Here is a 24934-nt window from a genome sequence, read left to right on the forward strand (position 1 = left end):
CCTCCAAGTTCACCAGGACATCTGTCGTGCTGCGGCATTTGCGGAAACCAAATTGAGAAGGGGAGAGGAGGTGATGGTGTTCCAGGAACCACATCAGACGAACGTTAACCATACGTTCAAAGAGTTTGCAGACACAACTTGTGAGAGCAATAGGGCGAAAGTCCTTAGGGGAAGTACCCAGAGACCCCGGTTTGCGAACAGGGAGGACAACGGCATCAAGCCAGTCCTCAGGGACTGACGACGACTCCCAGATCCGATTACACAGACTCAGTAAATACTGAGACGTGCACGAAGGGAGATGGCGAAGCATCTCATAATGAATACCATCGGAGCCCGCCGCCGTAGAACCGCAGAGGGCCAGGGCAGAACGAAGTTCAGAGAGAGAGAAGGGATCATTATAGGGAAGCTGAAGATGAGTGCAGAAATCTAAAGGACGAGACTCAAGGACAGGTTTACGAAGAAGAAAAGATTGGGGAAGATGAAGACCAGAGCTAAGAGAAGAAAAGTGGGAACCCAGTTCGGAAGCGACCTGCAATGGGTCCGCCACAAGAGTATCATGGAGGTGAAGGACCGGTGAAACATCGGGAACGAACTTACCCGCTATCTTGCGGATACGCTTCCAGATCTGGGCCAGAGGAGTTTCGGACGTAATTGTCGAGACATAAGATGCCCAACATTCACGTTTAGCCGTACGGATGGCCCTACGGGCCACCGCACTCGCTTTCCGAAAGAAAAGAAAAGAATCGGTCGTCTGCCTACGGCGGTGCCTCTTTCAGGCTGCACGCTTACAGCGGACAGCCCGAGCACAGTCCGCATTCCACCAGGAAACGCACTTCCGTGGACCCCGAGAGGAAGAGCGAGGGATAGAGCGGAGGGCAGCGTTGAAGACAGTGTCATGAAAAAGGAGGAGAGCGCGAGAGAGAGGCAGAAGGGAGAGGTCAGAGAGAGTAGCACTGAGGGTAAATAGGGTCCAGTCCGCCTTAGCAAACTGCCACCTAGGGAAAGAGAGGGAAGGGAGAAAAGAGAAAAAGGAAACAAGGATGGGGAAATGATCACTCCCATGGAGGTCATCAAGAACCTGCCATGTGAAATCTAAGTAAAGAGAAGAAGAGCAGAGAGAAAGATCAAGACAAGAAAGGGTGCGAGTCCGAGAGTCCAAATGAGTGGGCTCAAAAGAATTCAGAAGAGACAGGGAAGAAGAGAGGAGAAACGGCTCAAGAAGGCGACCCCGGGTATTCGTCAGAACATCACCCCAAAGAGAATGACGACAATTGAAGTCACCCAGCAGGAGTACAGGCTCCGGCAAGGAGTCAAGGAGGTGTTTCAAATCAGGAAGAGAAAGCGGGACACTCGGGGGGAGATAAATGGAACAAACTGTGTACCATTTCCCCACAAAGATACGAGCAGCAGAACAATGGAGAGGTGAAGGAAAAAGTAAAGGAACAAAGGGAACATCAGCACGAATCAAGAGAGCAGAAGAATTAGAAGCCCCAGCAACGGCTGGGGGGGGGGGGGGGGAGAGAAAGGAATAGCCACGAAAACGACCAGGACGAGCACCAAGCATCGGCTCCTGGAGACAGACACAAAGGGGCAAAAACCGCGAAATCAGAAGTTGGAGTTCAAGGAAATTGGCGTAATAACCTCGAACGTTCCATTGAAGAATGGACAACGACGAGAAGAGAAAGGACAAAAACAGAGAACAAGGAAGAAACAAAGGCGAACGAGCAACAGAGCACGTTAAAGAATATCAGGGTCGGGATCAGGGTCAGCAAAGTCAGGGTTAGGGGGCATGGGTAAACTGAGCAAAGACGGAGGGAAGGAAACGGGAGAACAGATCAGAGGTGGGCGGGCGGGGTCCGGAGGAGGAGGAGGAGGAGGAGGAAGAGGAGGAGGAGACAACGGAGAGGAGCAGTCAAGGACAGCAGCAGGAAGACGGGGGTAGAAAGAGGGGAGCGAACCTCAGCAAGGGCAGCAACCGAGAGGGAAGCGGGGGCTAAAGAAACCTCCATAGCAGGAACAGGGGGCGCAACCACCGAAATGGGAGGGGAAGGAGCGAGAGAGGCAGAAGTAGGGGCCGAGGAAGAAAGCGAAACCTTCTTACCCGCCGGGGAGGAGGAAGGAGAGGAGCCAGGCTTACGCTTCTGACTTAAAGAGACAGGTGTCCCAGCAACCACGTACTGGGCAACGGATTCTAGCGTCTCAGCAGGAGAAGCCGAACGAGAGCACACATGACGGCCGTTTGGAGAGCGATGGACATCAGCCCGCACCGACAGGCGGCGGGGAGAGTCAAGAGACGGAGGGGAAGGATGGGAAGGAGGAACGGAGGGAGACGAGGAAGAAGACACAGGAGACACGACAGACCGGGTAGAAAGAAGGGGAACCCCAGACAGAGGACCAGGAGGTGGATCCTTCGGGAGAGAACCCAAAGGAACAGAGGAGGGGGCAGTGGGCGTATCAGGGTCCAAGGCCCGGAAACGGTTGTGAGTCTGAGGAAGGGGGGAAGGACGAGGAGAGGAAGAGCGCAACACGCGAGCATAAGAGATATTAGCATAAGGCGGGAGCCGGCGAACCTGGCGTCTCGCCTCAGGAAAAGATAAACGCTCCCGGTGCTTCAAGTTGAGGACGGCTGCCTCAAGCTTGTAATGGACACATGCACGGGAGAAGGTAGGATGGGCCTCACCGCAGTTGAGGCAACGAGCCTAGGGAGAAGTGCACTCCGACTTAGAGTGACCTTCGCCACCACACAAAGGACAGAGAGAGACAGTCGCAGAGCAGCGGAGGGCACCATGCCCAAACCTCCAGCACTTGTTACAAAGTCAAGGAGAAGGAATATACTCCTGGACAGAGCACCTAGCACCAGCAAGAATGACAGAGGATGGAAGGGTCCTACCATCAAAGGTAATCTTCACAACCCGGAGGGGTTGACAGCGACTACCACGAGGGGGACAAGTAAACGTGTCCACCTGGAGAATAGAATGGCCCTGGGCAGCAAGGATATGTCGAATATCGTCGTGGCAGTGGCGCAGGTCCCGAACACCGGTCGCAACATGGGGCAGGAGCAGAATAGTGCCAACACTGGCATTCAACCGAGCGTTCTTCGAGACCCGAACAGGGGTCTCGCCAAGGCAGGATAAGGCAGCCAAGCGGGAAGCAGCATCCTGAGAAGGAGCAGCAACGACACGTGTACCAAGACGAATGGGGTTGAAAGTAATGGAGGCATCCACGAAATCAACGAGATGTCGATGGAGGGAGAAATCGTCAGGAGGCGCAGAATCAAGAGGGAGGAGATCAAAAAATTTGGCCACGAAGCGGGACCAAACAAGGCTTGATAGGTAGCAGAACTGGAAGGAATCGAGCGAGGGCGGCCGTGACGAGGACGGCGGTGAGAACCCCCAGAGAGAGGGGTCAAAAGGCGCAGTAGTTACAACTAGAGAAGGAGCCGTGCCAGGGGACGAGGTAGTCACCACTGGGGGCTTGGGGCTCGACCCAACCACAGAGGAGGGAGGGGAGCCAGGGGAAGGAGTCAGAGAGGCCAAAGGAGGAGCAAGGTCGGGGCCCAATGCAGCGGAGGCTACAGAGCGCGGTCTTCCAACACAGACCAACTCGGGGGCTTGGTCGCCCACCCCACGAGCCTGAGAAGGTAAACCAGAAACAGCCGAAACAGGGGTCATCATCATTACGAAAAAGAAAATTCATTCACGAATGTGCCCCCACACCCACCATGGAGCCACAATTAGAGGCAGGACACCCAACAAGAAGCTATCGCCGATCTTGCCGGGGCCTCCTAGGAGTGCGTCGTGAGTATACGCCCCACAAACGCCACCTTAAGAAACCGACAGTCCATCGAGATCGGGTTCAGTGACGAAAGGGGGATTGACAATAAAAGGTTCCCCTCGCTCTCGACGTCGGGTACTACAGTTCTACGGGTGCAAGAGTATGCCTCCTCAAGCACCCGGGCGTCAGAATAGAAGAAGTCCAAGGGAAGAACCAGAACAAGCAAAAGGTCGGCAGGAAACGGCAAGCAGATAGGAGAAGAGGGGGGAGAAAAACGAAACAGAAGGAAAAGGAAAAGGTGCCCAGCAGAATTGGAGAGGACGGCAGCAGGAGCACAAGGCTAGAGAAGGACAGAGGACTGTCCCAAGGAGCATCACACTCCGGCAGCCGCCCACTAAGCCCCCACACGGCAACAACGAGCTGAGTGGGGAGGGGGAGTATACACCAATATTAACCCTCTAAGTATGCAACGCGACTGCAGGCCCACGTCTGGGGTGCGCTACGCACCTCCAGGTATTTGTATTTTTCACGTTCCATTCAAAACTCCCGCGGCTACATGGGGTTCACATCAGCTTCCTCAGGGCTCTTGTAAACAGATGCCACCTTTAAAAAAAATCATGGTCCCCATTCCCTGGTGTGAGAGCCTCAGTAGTGAGTGAGCAACCAAGGCTGACACTCGCAGCATGAGCGCACAGCACTGCTGTTCAGCGTGTGACCACAGCATCGCCTAATAATGTCAAAATATATATAATATATAATTATATATATATATATATATATATATGCAACAATGATCACAAAAACACTGATCCAAGTATGCAGAATAACCACATGTGAAAAATAGAAAATGCTTAACCCGTTTTCGGCTAATTCACCTTCATCAGAGCAAAGTAGAATGAAGATAAGAAAACATTGCTGATCAGACCTTTATATCTGCCTGGGCAGATCACCTGATCGTGGTCAGGTGATCTGCCCAGGCGGATATAAAGGTCTGATCAGCAATGTTTTCTTATCTTCATTCTACTTTGCTCTGATGAAGGCGAATTAGCCGAAAACGCGTTAAGCATTTTCTATTTTTCACATGTGGTTATTCTGCATATATATATATATATATATATATATATATATATATATATATATATATATATATATATATATATATATATATATATATATATATATATATATATTAGTATATTTTGGTAGCAGTCTTTCCTGTAGACATATATTATTAAATATGACCGAAAAAGTAAGATTAATAATTCTAACACGAATTTTCTCAATCTTTCGTACAATACGCTTCACTGTTGGAGGTAAATCAAAAATCACTTCTCCAAAATTCATTTTTATTTCTAGTCTGACGCGACACGGGCGCGTTTCGTAAAACTTATTACATTTTCAAAGACTTCACAAATACACAACTGATTAGAACTTACGTATCTCTGAGTTTATATCTACATTTGAGTGAGGTGGGAAGGGTGATGTGGCATTAGAACAAGATGGGATATTAATAGGGTATTAAAAGTATCAACACAAGACAGAACAGAAACAATGGGTATTGAATAGAAGTGTTTGTAGAAAGCCTATTGGTCCATATTTCTTGATGCTTCTATATTGGAGTGGAGTCTTGAGGTGGGTAGAATATAGTTGTGCAATAATTGGCTGTTGATTGCTGGTGTTGACTTCTTGATGTGTAGTGCCTCGCAAACGTCAAGCCGCCTGCTATCGCTGTATCTATCGATGATTTCTGTGTTGTTTACTAGGATTTCTCTGGCGATGGTTTGGTTATGGGAAGAGATTATATGTTCCTTAATGGAGCCCTGTTGCTTATGCATCGTTAAACGCCTAGAAAGAGATGTTGTTGTCTTGCCTATATACTGGGTTTTTTGGAGCTTACAGTCCCCAAGTGGGCATTTGAAGGCATAGACGACGTTAGTCTCTTTTAAAGCGTTCTGTTTTGTGTCTGGAGAGTTTCTCATGAGTAGGCTGGCCGTTTTTCTGGTTTTATAGTAAATCGTCAGTTGTATCCTCTGATTTTTGTCTGTAGGGATAACGTTTCTATTAACAATATCTTTCAGGACCCTTTCCTCCGTTTTATGAGCTGTGGAAAAGAAGTTCCTGTAAAATAGTCTAATAGGGGGTATAGGTGTTGTGTTAGTTGTCTCTTCAGAGGTTGCATGGCTTTTCACTTTCCTTCTTATGATGTCTTCGATGAAACCATTGGAGAAGCCGTTATTGACTAGGACCTGCCTTACCCTACAGAGTTCTTCGTCGACTTGCTACCATTCTGAGCTGTGGCTGAGAGCACGGTCGACGTATGCGTTAACAACACTCCTCTTGTACCTGTCAGGGCAGTCGCTGTTGGCATTTAGGCACATTCCTATGTTTGTTTCCTTAGTGTAGACTGCAGTGTGGAAACCTCCGCCCTTTTCCATGACTGTTACATCTAGAAAAGGCAGTTTCCCATCCTTTTCCGTCTCGTAAGTGAAACGCAGCACGGAACTCTGCTCAAATGCCTCCTTCAGCTCCTGCAGATGTCTGACATCAGGTACCTGTGTAAAAATGTCGTCAACATACCTGCAGTATATGGCCGGTTTCAAGTTCATGTCGACTAAGACTTTTTGCTCGATGGTACCCATGTAGAAGTTTGCAAACAGGACACCTAGGGGAGAACCCATGGCGACCCCATCTACTTGCTTATACATGTGCCCATCCGGGCTCAAGAAGGGTGCCTCTTTAGTACAAGCTTGGAGTAGTTTCCTCAGAATACTTTCTGGCATGTCCAAAGGAATTTGTGGACTTACTGCGGGGCACACGGGCCACAGGGATAAGAGCCTCGTTGGACGTAGAATCGCTGTTTACCAACGTACCTGTGGACGAGACAATCGGAATGATAGCCGACAGAGTGTATCGTGATCCAGCCTGTACTCCTCTTGACATGCCAGAAAGTATTCTGAGGAAACTACTCCAAGCTTGTACTAAAGAGGCACCCTTCTTGAGCCCGGATGGGCACATGTATAAGCAAGTAGATGGGGTCGCCATGGGTTCTCCCCTAGGTGTCCTGTTTGCAAACTTCTACATGGGTACCATCGAGCAAAAAGTCTTAGTCGACATGAACTTGAAACCGGCCATATACTGCAGGTATGTTGACGACATTTTTACACAGGTACCTGATGTCAGACATCTGCAGGAGCTGAAGGAGGCATTTGAGCAGAGTTCTGTGCTGCGTTTCACTTACGAGACGGAAAAGGATGGGAAGCTGCCTTTTCTAGATGTAAGTCATGGAAAAGGGCGGAGGTTTCCACACTGCAGTCTACACTAAGGAAACAAACATAGGAATGTGCCTAAATGCCAACAGCGACTGCCCTGACAGGTACAAGAGGAGTGTTGTTAACGCATACGTCGACCGTGCTCTCAGCCACAGCTCAGAATGGAAGCAAGTCGACGAAGAACTCTGTAGGGTAAGGCAGGTCCTAGTCAATAACGGCTTCTCCAATGGTTTCATCGAAGACATCATAAGAAGGAAAGTGAAAAGCCATGCAACCTCTGAAGAGACAACTAACACAACACCTATACCCCGTATTAGACTATTTTACAGGAACTTCTTTTCCACAGCTCATAAAACGGAGGAAAGGGTCCTGAAAGATATTGTTAATAGAAACGTTATCCCTACAGACAAAAATCAGAGGATACAACTGACGATTTACTATAAAACCAGAAAAACGGCCAGCCTACTCATGAGAAACTCTCCAGACACAAAACAGAACGCTTTAAAAGAGACTAACGTCGTGTATGCCTTCAAATGCCCACTTGGGGACTGTAAGCTCCAAAAAACCCAGTATATAGGCAAGACAACAACATCTCTTTCTAGGCGTTTAACGATGCATAAGCAACAGGGCTCCATTAAGGAACATATAATCTCTTCCCATAACCAAACCATCGCCAGAGAAATCCTAGTAAACAACACAGAAATCATCGATAGATACAGCAATAGCAGGCGGCTTGACGTTTGCGAGGCACTACACATCAAGAAGTCAACACCAGCAATCAACAGCCAATTATTGCACAACTATATTCTACCCACCTCAAGACTCCACTCCAATATAGAAGCATCAAGAAATATGGACCAATAGGCTTTCTACAAACACTTCTATTCAATACCCATTGTTTCTGTTCTGTCTTGTGTTGATACTTTTAATACCCTATTAATATCCCATCTTGTTCTAATGCCACATCACCCTTCCCACCTCACTCAAATGTAGATATAAACTCAGAGATACGTAAGTTCTAATCAGTTGTGTATTTGTGAAGTCTTTGAAAATGTAATAAGTTTTACGAAACGCGCCCGTGTCGCGTCAGACTAGAAATAAAAATGAATTTTGGAGAAGTGATTTTTGATTTACCTCCAACAGTGAAGCGTATTGTACGAAAGATTGAGAAAATTCGTGTTAGAATTATTAATCTTACTTTTTCGGTCATATTTAATAATATATGTCTACAGGAAAGACTGCTACCAAAATATACTAATATATATATATATATATATATATATATATATATATATATATATATATATATATATATATATATATATATATATATATATATATATATATATTTTATTAAATATGACCGAAAAAGTAAGATTAATAATTCTAACACGAATTTTCTCAATCTTTCGTACATTATGCTTCACTATTGGAGGTAAATAAAAAATCACTTCTCCAAAATTCATTTTTATTTCTAGTCTGACGCGACACGGGCGCGTTTCGTAAAACACAACACCTATACCCCCTATTAGACTATTTTACAGGAACTTCTTTTCCACAGCTCATAAAACAGAGGAAAGGGTCCTGAAAGATATTGTTAATAGAAACGTTATCCCTACAGACAAAAATCAGAGGATACAACTGACGATTTACTATAAAACCAGAAAAACGGCCAGCCTACTCATGAGAAACTCTCCAGACACGAAACAGAACGCTTTAAAAGAGACTAACGTCGTCTATGCCTTCAAATGCCCACTTGGGGACTGTAAGCTCCAAAAAACCCAGTATATAGGCAAGACAACAACATCTCTTTCTAGGCGTTTAACGATGCATAAACAACAGGGCTCCATTAAGGAACATATAATCTCTTCCCATAACCAAACCATCGCCAGAGAAATCCTAGTAAACAACACAGAAATCATCGATAGATACAGCGATAGCAGGCGGCTCGACGTTTGCGAGGCACTACACATCAAGAAGTCAACACCAGCAATCAACAGCCAATTATTGCACAACTATATTCTACCCACCTCAAGACTCCGCTCCAATATAGAAGCATCAAGAAATATGGACCAATAGGCTTTCTACAAACACTTCTATTCAATATCCATTGTTTCGTGTTCTGTCTTGTGTTGATACTTTTAATACCCTATTAATATCCTCTAATGCCACATCATCCTTCCCACCTTACTCAAATGTAATGCCACATCACCCTTCCCACCTCACTCAAATGTAGATATAAAACCAGGGAAACGCAAGTTCTAATCAGTTGTGTATTTGTGAAGTCTTTGAAAATGTAATAAGTTTTACGAAACGCGCCCGTGTCGCGTCAGACTAGAAATAAAAATGAATTTTGGAGAAGTGATTTTTTATTTACCTCCAATAGTGAAGCATAATGTACGAAAGATTGAGAAAATTCGTGTTAGAATTATTAATCTTACTTTTTCGGTCATATTTAATAAAATATGTCTACAGGAAAGACTGCTACCAAAATATACTAATATATATATATATATATATGCAGAATAACCACATGTGAAAAATAGAAAATGCTTAACGCGTTTTCGGCTAATTCGCCTTCATCAGAGCAAAGTAGAATGAAGATAAGAAAACATTGCTGATCAGACCTTTATATCCGCCTGGGCAGATCACCTGACCACGATCAGGTGATCTGCCCAGGCAGATATAAAGGTCTGATCAGCAATGTTTTCTTATCTTCATTCTACTTTGCTCTGATGAAGGTGAATTAGCCGAAAACGGGTTAAGCATTTTCTATTTTTCACATGTGGTTATTCTGCATACTTGGATCAGTGTTTTTGTGATCATTGTTGCATATATATATATATATATATATAATTATATATTATATATATTTTGACATTATTAGGCGATGCTGTGGTCACACGCTGAACAGCAGTGCTGTGCGCTCATGCTGCGAGTGTCAGCCTTGGTTGCTCACTCACTACTGAGGCTCTCACACCAGGGAATGGGGACCATGATTTTTTTTAAAGGTGGCATCTGTTTACAAGAGCCCTGAGGAAGCTGATGTGAACCCCATGTAGCCGCGGGAGTTTTGAATGGAACGTGAAAAATACAAATACCTGGAGGTGCGTAGCGCACCCCAGACGTGGGCCTGCAGTCGCGTTGCATACTTAGAGGGTTAATATTGGTGTATACTCCCCCTCCCCACTCAGCTCGTTGTTGCCGTGTGGGGGCTTAGTGGGCGGCTGCCGGAGTGTGATGCTCCTTGGGACAGTCCTCTGTCCTTCTCTAGCCTTGTGCTCCTGCTGCCGTCCTCTCCAATTCTGCTGGGCACCTTTTCCTTTTCCTTCTGTTTCGTTTTTCTCCCCCCTCTTCTCCTATCTGCTTGCCGTTTCCTGCCGACCTTTTGCTTGTTCTGGTTCTTCCCTTGGACTTCTTCTATTCTGACGCCCGGGTGCTTGAGGAGGCATACTCTTGCACCCGTAGAACTGTAGTACCCGACGTCGAGAGCGAGGGGAACCTTTTATTGTCAATCCCCCTTTCGTCACTGAACCCGATCTCGATGGACTGTCGGTTTCTTAAGGTGGCGTTTGTGGGGCGTATACTCACGACGCACTCCTAGGAGGCCCCGGCAAGATCGGCGATAGCTTCTTGTTGGGTGTCCTGCCTCTAATTGTGGCTCCATGGTGGGTGTGGGGGCACATTCGTGAATGAATTTTCTTTTTCGTAATGATGATGACCCCTGTTTCGGCTGTTTCTGGTTTACCTTCTCAGGCTCGTGGGGTGGGCGACCAAGCCCCCGAGTTGGTCTGTGTTGGAAGACCGCGCTCTGTAGCCTCCGCTGCATTGGGCCCCGACCTTGCTCCTCCTTTGGCCTCTCTGACTCCTTCCCCTGGCTCCCCTCCCTCCTCTGTGGTTGGGTCGAGCCCCAAGCCCCCAGTGGTGACTACCTCGTCCCCTGGCATGGCTCCTTCTCTAGTTGTAACTACTGCGCCTTTTGACCCCTCTCTCTGGGGGTTCTCACCGCCGTCCTCGTCACGGCCGCCCTCGCTCGATTCCTTCCAGTTCTGCTACCTATCAAGCCTTGTTTGGTCCCGCTTCGTGGCCAAATTTTTTGATCTCCTCCCTCTTGATTCTGCGCCTCCTGACGATTTCTCCCTCCATCGACATCTCGTTGATTTCGTGGATGCCTCCATTACTTTCAACCCCATTCGTCTTGGTACACGTGTCGTTGCTGCTCCTTCTCAGGATGCTGCTTCCCGCTTGGCTGCCTTATCCTGCCTTGGCGAGACCCCTGTTCGGGTCTCGAAGAACGCTCGGTTGAATGCCAGTGTTGGCACTATTCTGCTCCTGCCCCATGTTGCGACCGGTGTTCGGGACCTGCGCCACTGCCACGACGATATTCGACATATCCTTGCTGCCCAGGGCCATTCTATTCTCCAGGTGGACACGTTTACTTGTCCCCCTCGTGGTAGTCGCTGTCAACCCCTCCGGGTTGTGAAGATTACCTTTGATGGTAGGACCCTTCCATCCTCTGTCATTCTTGCTGGTGCTAGGTGCTCTGTCCAGGAGTATATTCCTTCTCCTTGACTTTGTAACAAGTGCTGGAGGTTTGGGCATGGTGCCCTCCGCTGCTCTGCGACTGTCTCTCTCTGTCCTTTGTGTGGTGGCGAAGGTCACTCTAAGTCGGAGTGCACTTCTCCCTAGGCTCGTTGCCTCAACTGCGGTGAGGCCCATCCTACCTTCTCCCGTGCATGTGTCCATTACAAGCTTGAGGCAGCCGTCCTCAACTTGAAGCACCGGGAGCGTTTATCTTTTCCTGAGGCGAGACGCCAGGTTCGCCGGCTCCCGCCTTATGCTAATATCTCTTATGCTCGCGTGTTGCGCTCTTCCTCTCCTCGTCCTTCCCCCCTTCCTCAGACTCACAACCGTTTCCGGGCCTTGGACCCTGATACGCCCACTGCCCCCTCCTCTGTTCCTTTGGGTTCTCTCCCGAAGGATCCACCTCCTGGTCCTCTGTCTGGGGTTCCCCTTCTTTCTACCCGGTCTGTCGTGTCTCCTGTGTCTTCTTCCTCGTCTCCCTCCGTTCCTCCTTCCCATCCTTCCCCTCCGTCTCTTGACTCTCCCCGCCGCCTGTCGGTGCGGGCTGATGTCCATCGCTCTCCAAACGGCCGTCATGTGTGCTCTCGTTCGGCTTCTCCTGCTGAGACGCTAGAATCCGTTGCCCAGTACGTGGTTGCTGGGACACCTGTCTCTTTAAGTCAGAAGCGTAAGCCTGGCTCCTCTCCTTCCTCCTCCCCGGCGGGTAAGAAGGTTTCGCTTTCTTCCTCGGCCCCTACTTCTGCCTCTCTCGCTCCTTCCCCTCCCATTTCGGTGGTTGCGCCCCCTGTTCCTGCTATGGAGGTTTCTTTAGCCCCCGCTTCCCTCTCGGTTGCTGCCCTTGCTGAGGTTCGCTCCCCTCTTTCTACCCCCCTCTTCCTGCTGCTGTCCTTGACTGCTCCTCTCCGTTGTCTCCTCCTCCTCTTCCTCCTCCTCCTCCTCCTCCTCCGGACCCCGCCCGCCCACCTCTGATCTGTTCTCCCGTTTCCTTCCCTCCGTCTTTGCTCAGTTTACCCATGCCCCCTAACCCTGACTTTGCTGACCCTGATCCCGACCCTGATATTCTTTAACGTGCTCTGTTGCTCGTTCGCCTTTGTTTCTTCCTTGTTCTCTGTTTTTGTCCTTTCTCTTCTCGTCGTTGTCCATTCTTCAATGGAACGTTCGAGGTTATTACGCCAATTTCCTTGAACTCCAACTTCTGATTTCGCGGTTTTTGCCCCTTTGTGTCTGTCTCCAGGAGCCGATGCTTGGTGCTCGTCCTGGTCGTTTTCGTGGCTATTCCTTTCTCTCCCCCCCCCCCCCCACCCGTTGCTGGGGCTTCTAATTCTTCTGCTCTCTTGATTCGTGCTGATGTTCCCTTTGTTCCTTTACTTTTTCCTTCACCTCTCCATTGTTCTGCTGCTCGTATCTTTGTGGGGAAATGGTACACAGTTTGTTCCATTTATCTCCCCCCGAGTGTCCCGCTTTCTCTTCCTGATTTGAAACACCTCCTTGACTCCTTGCCGGAGCCTGTACTCCTGCTGGGTGACTTCAATTGTCGTCATTCTCTTTGGGGTGATGTTCTGACGAATACCCGGGGTCGCCTTCTTGAGCCGTTTCTCCTCTCTTCTTCCCTGTCTCTTCTGAATTCTTTTGAGCCCACTCATTTGGACTCTCGGACTCGCACCCTTTCTTGTCTTGATCTTTCTCTCTGCTCTTCTTCTCTTTACTTAGATTTCACATGGCAGGTTCTTGATGACCTCCATGGGAGTGATCATTTCCCCATCCTTGTTTCCTTTTTCTCTTTTCTCCCTTCCCTCTCTTTCCCTAGGTGGCAGTTTGCTAAGGCGGACTGGACCCTATTTACCCTCAGTGCTACTCTCTCTGACCTCTCCCTTCTGCCTCTCTCTCGCGCTCTCCTCCTTTTTCATGACACTGTCTTCAACGCTGCCCTCCGCTCTATCCCTCGCTCTTCCTCTCGGGGTCCACGGAAGTGCGTTTCCTGGTGGAATGCGGACTGTGCTCGGGCTGTCCGCTGTAAGCGTGCAGCCTGAAAGAGGCACCGCCGTAGGCAGACGACCGATTCTTTTCTTTTCTTTCGGAAAGCGAGTGCGGTGGCCCGTAGGGCCATCCGTACGGCTAAACGTGAATGTTGGGCATCTTATGTCTCGACAATTACGTCCGAAACTCCTCTGGCCCAGATCTGGAAGCGTATCCGCAAGATAGCGGGTAAGTTCGTTCCCGATGTTTCACCGGTCCTTCACCTCCATGATACTCTTGTGGCGGACCCATTGCAGGTCGCTTCCGAACTGGGTTCCCACTTTTCTTCTCTTAGCTCTGGTCTTCATCTTCCCCAATCTTTTCTTCTTCGTAAACCTGTCCTTGAGTCTCGTCCTTTAGATTTCTGCACTCATCTTCAGCTTCCCTATAATGATCCCTTCTCTCTCTCTGAACTTCGTTCTGCCCTGGCCCTCTGCGGTTCTACGGCGGCGGGCTCCGATGGTATTCATTATGAGATGCTTCGCCATCTCCCTTCGTGCACGTCTCAGTATTTACTGAGTCTGTGTAATCGGATCTGGGAGTCGTCGTCAGTCCCTGAGGACTGGCTTGATGCCGTTGTCCTCCCTGTTCGCAAACCGGGGTCTCTGGGTACTTCCCCTAAGGACTTTCGCCCTATTGCTCTCACAAGTTGTGTCTGCAAACTCTTTGAACGTATGGTTAACGTTCGTCTGATGTGGTTCCTGGAACACCATCACCTCCTCTCCCCTTCTCAATTTGGTTTCCGCAAATGCCGCAGCACGACAGATGTCCTGGTGAACTTGGAGGTCTATATTCGCACTGCTTTTGCTGCGAAGATCTCCGTTGTTGCCGTCCTTTTTGACCTGGAAAAGGCTTACGACACCACTTGGCGATATCATATTCTATCTCAGCTTCATTCTTTTGGCCTTTGTGGTCATCTCCCTCTCTTTCTCCGCAGCTTCCTCTCCCGTCGTTCCTTTCGGGTGCGCCTTGGTACTGCTCTCTCTGCTTCTTTAAAGCAATACGAAGGTGTGCCCCAGGGTAGTGTTCTGAGCACTACTCTTTTCCTGGTTGCCCTCAATGGTCTTCTTTCCTCTCTTCCTTCTGGTGTCTTCTCCGCTCTCTATGTCGATGATCTTACCCTTTGCTGTCAGGGTGATGATTCGCCTCTCCTTCAACGCCGGCTTCAACTTGCAATTGATGCCGTGTCGTCTTGGGCCACCGATCATGGCTTCAAGTTCTCTACTTCTAAGACTTGTGCCATGACTTTTACGCGGAATCGGGTTGTTCTTCGTCCCTCTTTGTCACTTTATGGTCATCCCCTTGAATACAAAGATTCCGCAAAGCTTTTGGGGTTATTCCTTGACACTCGTTTGTCTTGGTCTCCCCATATCTCTTACCTCCGTGTTGAGTGCTCTAAGGCCCTTACCCTCCTTCGGGTCTTGTCCCATACTTCCTGGGGGACAGATAGGCGCACTCTCCTTGCTTTACATTCCTCTCTTGTCCTGTCTAAGCTCGATTATGGTTGCCCTGCTTACTCGTCTGCTTCTCCTTCTACTCTTCGCCGTCTTGATGCTTTGCACCAAACTGGGTTGCGCCTCAGTTCTGGTGCCTTTCGTTCGACTCCCGTCCTTAGCTTGTATGTTGACACTGGCTTCCTGTCTCTCGAGGACCGCCGTGATCGCTACTGTCTTCGCTATCTTGCGCGGTCCTTACAACATCCTTCCTCTCGCCTCTGTCGTGCTTTAACTTTTACCCCTCCTGCGGTTCCTGTTCCTCTTCACCACCTCCCTCTTTCTGTCCGGTTATCTCGCCTCCAGGATTCTCTTTCCATTCGTATTTCTAATGTTTCTTCTCGTGTTGTTCCTTCTTTGCCCCCATGGAGAGTCCCTCTTCTACGGTTTTGTACTTCCTTGACCCGTATCACTAAAGCTTTTACCCCTCCTACGGTTCTAAAACGCCTTTTCCTTGAGCACTTTTCTTCTCATTCCCGCTCCGTTTCTGTCTTCACCGATGGGTCAAAGTCGGTGGACGGTGTTGGCTACTCTGTTGTTTTTCCTGATCGCACTTATATGTGTCGCTTACCTCCGGAGACTAGCATCTTTACAGCGGAACTTTATGCTATTCTCTATGCTCTTCGTCTCCTGCTTTCTCATTGTCAGTCTTCCTTTGTAGTTGTTGTTGACTCTCATAGTGCCCTCATGGCTCTCGGGTCCTTTAATCCTGTTCATCCAGTAGTTGTCGAGATCCAGCATTGGCTGTTTCTTGTTCACAGTAAATTTAAGTCGGTTGAGTTTTGCTGGGTTCCCAGCCATATTAGTGTGTCTTTAAATGAGCGTGCGGATGCTGCCGCCAAGGAAGCTGTCCGCTCTTGTCCCGTCTCTCGTAAAGGCATTCCGTATTCCGACTTTTACCCGGTTATCCATTCCTCAGTCCTTACCCGTTGGCAGGCTTCTTGGTTGTCTGTTACTGGTAACAAGCTCCATACTCTTAAATGTTGTGTTTCCTTGTGGCCGTCCTCCTTCCACCGTAACCGGCGGTGGGAAACAGCTCTGGCGAGGTTGCGTAGTGGCCATACTCGCTTAACCCATGGTCACTTGATGGAGCGCTGTCCTGCTCCTTATTGTTCTAGTTGCATTGTCTCTCTTACGGTCGTGCATGTCCTTCTTGAATGTCCTGACTTCCAGGACGAGCGTGTGTCTTGCTTTCCGACCGCCCCTCGCGGTCACCTGTCCCTCAATAGAATTCTTGGTGACTCGGATACTTTTGATATTGTTCGCCTTATGCGTTTTTGTTCTCGTATTGGCATCCTTGGTGATATTTAGCGCCCTCTGATTATTTTGCGCATTTGATGGTGCTACATAGCCTTCCCGGTTTGGTGCCTTCTTTTGATAATTACTTACTTGGTGTATACTGGAAGCAGGTTTTCTTTCAAACATGTCTCATTGAATATGACCACATATTCTGTATTTACTATTTTCTGATTTAAGGCTTCTATCCCTCCAACTATTTTCTTAGCATCAGGGTTTAGCTGAAATATGAGTTCTCCAAAACTCATTTCGTAATTTTAAGGTGAACAAAAGAAGTGAATTACTATAGAATGTATTACACTTGTTTATACAATTTGCACAACGTTTCAAACCTCCATGGTTCATTCTCAAGTGAAAGGAATTTTCAAGTTTGGTTGATTTTATACCTGCAATTGGTCAGGTGATAAGACAATAAAGGTGAAAACATGGGAGGATACATAAGAACATAAGAATAGAGGTAACTGCGGAAGGCCTATTGGCCCATCCGAGGCAGCTGCTATCTACATACAAAGATTAATCAAATGTAATTGGGCCTGTTATGTTGAACGGTGTCTTCTGTGTTGGCATCGTTATGTTCTGGTCTTGTCCTTACTCTCATGGTGGGTAGAGTAAATAGTTCCGTTGCTATATCCATTGTTCACCAATACCTGAGTTACTCTTTCAAACTCTCTACTCACGTTGCTCCATTCAGATTATATTCGTCGAGCGCTTACCCACTGCTCTGAATGGAGCAACGTGAGTAGAGAGTTTGAAAGAGTAACTCGGGTGTTGGTGAACAACGGATATAGCAACGCGGAAATAAACACTGCTATAAGAAGACACTTGGACCGTTGGTATAATCCTGAACCTAGAACAGAAACCACAATACCTCCATAAAATTATATTACAAATCAACCATGCACAGTGAACATATAAAAGAGGAAAGAATAATGAAAGAAATAATCCGTAAAGGAGTAAAAAGCATTACAACTAACCAAAACATAAACCTGATAATATTCTATAAAACCAAGAAGACTTCCGAACTCCTTATCAAAAACAGCCCGAAGCCGACAGAGAACCTTGAGGAAACTGGACGGTTTTCTAAGAGAAGTTCCGGATCAGCCGAGCTATGGTGGGTACGTGGCCCTGCGGGCCGCTCCAAGCAACAGCCTGGTGGACCAGACTCTCACAAGTCGAGCCTGGCCTCGGGCCGGGCTTGGGGAGTAAAGAACTCCCAGAACCCCATCAACCAGATATCAACCAACCCTCTACAGCAGTCAAGCGTTGTATACATGTACACTTGCACCCACGAAGGATGTAACCTTCAATCTAAGTACATAGTTATGACGTCGACCAAGCTGACGAGGCGTGTGACATGCCATCTTCAATCCAGTGCCCCCAGGAATCACATGAGACAAGTCCATGACATCACCCTAACAAGAGAAATGTTGAACAAAAATACCTGTATAATAGACAAACCCCAAGATGCAAGAAGATTACAAATTCTTGAAGCAATTCATATAAGAATAGAACAACCTACCATGAACACTCAAATCACGGAACTATTTACTCTACCCACCATGAGAGTAAGGACAAGACCAGAACATAACGATGCCAACACAGAAGACACCGTTCAACATAACAGGCCAATTACACTTGATTAATCTTTGTATGTAGATAGCAGCTGCCTCGTATGGGCCAATAGGCCTTCTGCAATTACCTCTATTCTTATGTTCTTATGTATCCCCCCATGTTTTCACCTTTATTGTCTTATCACCTGACCCAGTGCAGGTATAAAATCAACCAAACCTGAAAATTCCTCTCATTTGAGAATGAACCATGGAGGTTCGAAACGTTGTGCAAATTGTATAAATAAGTGTAATACATTCTATAGTAATTCACTTCTTTTCTTCACCTTAAAATTACGAAAATGAGTTTTGGAGAACTCGTATTTCAGCTAAGCCCTGATGCTAAGAAAATAGTTAGAGGGATCGAAGCCCTAAATCAGAAAATAGTACAGTAAATACAGAATATGCGGTCATATTCAATGAGACATGTTTTAAAGGGTTAATTATATATCTCTTAGCTCTAGTATTTTTCATCTTACTACATCTATGTTGATATATATAATTTTCAGGAAAATGTTCTTTGTCCTTTTGTTCTTTACTCCCCCTTCCTCTAATGATTTTGTTGCCATGTTTTTATGTACCATTTCACTTGATTTCCAGTCCCTATCACCATAGAAAAAGAAATTCATTCTTCATCATTTCTACAGTAGTTTCATCTAGATGTTTCGTATCATCGAGGTTTGTTTTCAGCTTTTCTCTGTCTTCCCTTGAGAGGTCTTGGCATATTAACCAAAGTTTGCGATCACTTTGCAATTTCTTAGCATTTCTAAGCACTTCCGTCATTTGTTTCATTCAATTAAATGTCATCCTTAAGAGCTTCATCTCCTGGCCAACGGAGATTTAGTGCAAGAAAATGGACCCATAGTGGTGGCGCCCGTGTGTATGGTGGATGTGGTGGTGGACATTCTTCTTCTGCTGGAGAAGAGGAGGAATGGTGGGGGTTGAACTGGTAGGAGACATGTGATCAAGTCTGTCCAGTGGTCTCTCTGTAGTCTAGCAATCTGTGGCACAGACTCTGTGCAGCCTGTATATTACAGCTTTGTCTAGCCTGATAGCATGTCAAACCTGACAGCATGTCTAGCCTGACAATCTATCTACACCCAGTTTGTCTAGCCTGACAATTTGTCTACACCCAGTTTGTCTAGCCTGCCAATCTGTCTACACCCAGTTTGTCTAGCCTGACAATCTGTCTACACCCAGTTTGTTTAGCCTGACAATCTGTCTACACCCAGTTGGTGTAGCCTGACAATCTGTCTACACCCAGTTTGTCTAGCCTGACAATCTGTCTACACCCAGTTTGTCTAGCCTGACAATCTGTCTACACCCAGTTTGTCTAGCCTGACAATCTGTCTACACCCAGTTTGTCTAGCCTGACAATCTGTCTACACCCAGTTTGTCTAGTCTGACAATCTCTCTACACCCAGTTTGTTTAGCTAGACAGCATGTTAAGCCTAATAGTCTGTCTAAACTGATAATATCTAGCCTGACTGTGTAGACCCAGTTTGTTTAGCCTGACTGCCTTATATTGCCTATGCTCTATGGGCTGATTTCACAACAGGATTAATTAATTTTAACTTATGATATGATGGGACACAATCATATCATAACTTCCACCAATCTCTGAACTGTTCCTCTATCCAAAGCAAATCCATACATCCGCTTTCTCTAGCGAACTCTTGTTCATTGAATCAGGTGAGTAAATCCGGCCTGGAAACTGTGCGTTCCAACCGGAGATTCACCGAATCGAGGTTATTTGAATTGAGTTTCCACTGTATATACAAGTTTATATACAATATTCCTTTTATTTTTTCCTTTTATTATTAGGAAATTTTTTCCAAATGTCAGATGTTTTGTATTAGTTGACTTAAAGCCCCGCTGATCTCTCATTCTTTTCTTTTGCAGCTCCTGTTATCACTTGAAGAATTACATCTGCAGTGTCCTGTATGTCTAATGCCACCCACTGGCATTAGCGCTCATGTGTCAGAAACACTGCATACATGATCGTGTCAGCCGAGTCATGAAGCACATCAATGTAACAAATACTGCAAGTACAGTGGCAGCAGCATTTTGTGTCTTTAGCACAATTTCAACAGCCTGAGGATGGGAGTTTACTCCATTTTTGTATATTGATATGTTCAAAGTTTTCACCCATTACAGTAAACACATTTTCATCTCAAACACTACACATGCAACATCTAACTCTCATTCTACATGGTACAACGGTAACAAAACAAAAGTGTTGAAATTCAAATTTGGTGTTTCATATGTTTTATGAACTGAGTGTTTATTAATATTGTATTGTATATGCTGTATAAATTCTGTATACATTTGAAACCATTGTATTTTGTGAGAAAACATTTCATTATGTAAATTAACTATTACACTTAGGTAATTTCACGCGTGTGTGTGTTAGAGAGAAATATATGTAATAGATATAATAGAGGAACAATAGATTGGTTAGAAAGGTGGGTCCAAGAGCTAATAGCTAAATTCTACAGGCACAAATAGTAAATACACGTCAAACTACACAAGGGCCCATTGTGCTTGACCCTTATGCTACTGCTGCTGTACTGTATTTGAAATAACACAAACTTTTCTATAATATATAGGAAGTAACATATTCTCTAATATTAATAGATAAATTACTAATATTTTCTTTGCATCTAGGAATCAGTAACATTACTGATTTACACAGTCAAAGTTTACATTCTCTTTTATGTCTTGATAAGTAATCCACTTGCTATATATTTGAATCAAAGAGTGTTTTGTTTTTTGTACCTTATTTGACCTTCAGAGTCAAGTATTGACAGTAGAGGTAGCACCTTATTACCTGACTGCTTTATGCTAGCCGCCACGAAGTAACACAATATTGCTTGTCCCGCAGTTAAAGTGTTAAGCATCTTTAACAATGATTAATTTGAGAAAATCAGGAGGGGCTGTGAGGAGGATTTGAACCTATGCTCTGGGTACTCTAAAGCAAACGCCTTAAACAACTACACCATGCCATGGTAAAAGGATTGCAATCAGGGATTGAACTGAATTCTCTAGGTGCAAAGATTTAGTAATATTCAAGTACTTGTGCATGTAAGAAGTCACATCACAAACAGAGAATATTAAGACCTTTCTCTAATATTTAAAAGGAAACAAGACTGAAGGTTGGGGGGGGGGGAAGGGACAGGTATTTACGGAATTTATAGTAGGAAACTCTTTAAACATAAAATAGTTATTAAAATATGAGATGGAATTCTAATTAACTACCAACAATTATTTTGATTTTAAGGATTCAAACAATCCTTTTAGATTTGTGAATTACATGTTTATTTTACACATATAAGAGGACATACTACTACCATATACAGTAATCAATTCTCACTTCTGAATTTAAACAGCTCTGTAAAAAGAGTAATACTGAGATTAATACCACACATTGAAGGTGATGGACACCTCACACACCTTCATCCTTGACAAGATTCAGGCATCCTCCTGAGGAGTTGAAGGCATGTAAGAACATAGTTATATCATGTCAAATAATTGTTGTAAATACAGGCACTAGATGCAGTGGCACTACATGCTCACTCTCACAATTACATTACTTAACAGAATTACATTTAACTTACAATATTTACTGACAGTAAAATTTAATTATTTAATATATAATGTCTGTCATTACATCAGCAGAGAAATAAGAATTATCAATATCTACATAAATTTAGCAATAAAATACAGAACATTTAAATCGGGAAAATACTTTGGATTTCTGGATCAACATGACTTTTCACATCAATACATTGTAATTTGTGCAGGAAGTGTCTAAACTTGTGCACTTAAGTGTCTAAAACAGTATAGCTAAAAAATATCATATAAAAGCATAAGAGAATTTTATGGACATGCATTCATGTTAGCATTCATTGTCTAAAATCCCTTTCAAGAATATAAAAAGTTAAATATGAGTCTTCACTCAGGAGAGAAACTACATCAGTGTTCAGTGTGTCAAAAAGAATTTACCAAGAAATCATTTCTAACACATCACATGAGGATTCATACAGGAGAGAAACTATATCAATGTTCAGGATGCCAAAAAGATTTTAGACGAAGAACATATCTTACAATGCACATGAGGATTCATACAGGAGAGAAACCACATCAGTGTGTCAAAAAGACTTTATATGAAAATCACAACTTACAGTGCACACGAGGATTCATAAAGGAGAGAAAAACCAGTTTTCAGAGCGTCTAAAAGATATTATAAAAAAATCAGACCTAACACAGCACCTAAGGCATTATACAGGAGAAAAATGTATGCAGAAATCAGTTCTAACAGAGCATATTATAATTCATAGTGGAGAGAAACCATTTAAATGTTCAATATGTCTAAAAGACTTCACAAAGAAATCAGATCTAAGAAATCACATGAAGATTCATACAGGAGAGAACCCATATCAATGTCCAACATGTCTAATAAACTTCATAAAGAAATCTGATCTAAGAAATCACATAAAGATTCATTCAGGAGAGAACCCTCTCTATGACAGAACCCATATAAATGTTCAGTGTGTCTTAAAGATTTCAAACAAAAAAAAAGTCTAATTGGGCACATTATGATTCATACTGGAGAGAGACCATATAAATGTTCAATGTGTCTAGTAGGCTTTAAAACAAAATCAGTTCTAATAAGGCACATAAAGATTCATACAGGAGAGAAAGCATATAAATGTTCAGTGTGTCTGAAAGACTTTATTCGAAAAGAATCCCTAACACAGCACATGAGAATTCATACAACAGAATAATATCAGTGCATTTAAAACACTATAAAAAATCATATCTAATATGGCAAATGAACATTTGTGTAGGAGAGAAACCATTCCTGTGATAAAAATGTGTGTAATACTTTCTGGGAGGGCTTTTGTGATGGCCCTTTGGTACTTGTTACTTTGTGAGTTCCACCCAATTCAGTCCATGCCAGGCCTTATCAAATCATATAAGCCTGCTAGGGCTCAGAAGCTAAAACCTTACTGCCCTAAAGAAATGCAAGGAGCAGGGAATCGTAATTCACCCTAACAGAAAGGAATGTGAGAGTTTGTAGTGACTTGATTAAGTGGGAATAAATGAAATTGGTATAAGAATTAAGCTCGGAAAATTTCTAAGAATTTTCTTTATTCTTTAACCTTTATTCCTGTCGTGATATTCAATTAGGTCGCCTGAGGAAGGACTTGCTTAGCTAATACACCAGTGTAGTAAGCAGCTCATTCCTCACTTTGGGACCATGTATGAACAACTGACTAGGCGCAAGCACAACTAGGTGAATACCCAGCATGTATACTTTAGTCCTATCAACCTTGTTACGGCCCTATTGGGTCGCAACTGGGTTCTTCTCTGATGTTATTAGAGTTTGGGTATTTGGCCCCAAGTTAGTAGTGGCTTTCAAGGGGTGTGTTCCGTAATGCAAGTAAATTAAAGGGGAAGGGGTACAAATGCTCAGATATATATATATATATATATATATATATATATATATATATATATATATATATATATATATATAATCACCACCACCATAAATAAATATATAAACTGTCACACGGGGGGGTATAAATACACAATGTACAGAATCGTCTTTCTCCGAAGACACGGGATGCTCCATGGTGCTTACGATGAGTAGCCCTGGTTCTCTTCGTCGTGGCCCACGATGAATCCTCTGATTCTTTCGGCGAATCTACCCCGGCCACAGGCCAGCCAAATCACAGTCCCACTGGGTGCACCGTCGTGGAGGCCTTCAACCACAAATCCAGCCTGTAGCTGGCAGGTTCCGATCAGCTCCGCTGAGTAGGCCACTCCACGATCGATACTAGGGTTGCGAGCCCTAGGCAGGAGCCTCGTGTGATTCCGCAGATCACTCTCCTCTCTCTGCACCACAGTGGCCAGTCTCTCCCACCAGCCAGCCCCCAGATAAGACGATTCCTGGTACTGCCACGTCACAGGCAGGCTAATGCACTCAACAGTGTTCGTCCGGGGGTGACTCACAGCTTCTGCAGGAAACATGTGGAGAGACTATTGCTGCCTTGGGTAGACTGCCTCATCGTCCAATCCAGCAGTCCCAGGTCGACTCTGTAATCAGACACGTCATTAGTGTTGGGGACACTCTAGGGCACCTCACTTACAGGCTTAGACACAAACGTCCACCTATCCACTCCATAGATGGCGTTGCTGTCTAAGCGCCACCTCACCAGAGGTAAGCAGCGGCTATGTTATGAGCTGACTAAGACGGGAATCCAGCCCCTGTGGCCGGTATATCCCGTCCTCACTAGATGGCGTCGTCCATTTGGAGGGGGTTTCGGGAGCTGACTCACAGATGGGTGACAACACCCCATTAGCCAGCTGGGCTAATGGGGTGTTGTCTGCCATACTGAATAGGGCCAGTTGAATGTGTTTTGGACATAGTTGTATCCAGAATGATCTCACAATCTCGCTGGGGGCTAGACCAGTTGCAGTATGCATTAAATACTGAATATGCCGCAGAAGCCGGGCTGGTGTTTTGTGTGCTAATCTTTTGTCAGCGAGAAGTTGGTCCCTTTGTTGAATGCGGCGTTTCATTGCTGCCTGTAGAAGAGCGGCCTTCAGTGCAGTGTACGTCCTGGTGTCTGGTGATGACAGAGGAGGCAGTGTGTATAGCCTCCGTGGGAAGTGTTGGCAGGGTACAGGCATATCGGGCTTTCTCAGTCGTAATTTCGTGAAGGTCGAAAATATCCTCCATCTGCATGAACCAAAATTTGGGTTCATCTGCATTGTATGCTGGAAACCCAGTAGATAAATCCATGACGAACATCTAGTTAGCGACTAGGTGTTCTTTTCTCTCACTGGGTCACCAATGTAACGGTTCTATTGTTACGTAAAGTAT

Source organism: Procambarus clarkii, chromosome 58 (genome assembly GCF_040958095.1).
Source record: "Procambarus clarkii isolate CNS0578487 chromosome 58, FALCON_Pclarkii_2.0, whole genome shotgun sequence".
Lineage (NCBI taxonomy): Eukaryota > Metazoa > Arthropoda > Malacostraca > Decapoda > Cambaridae > Procambarus > Procambarus clarkii.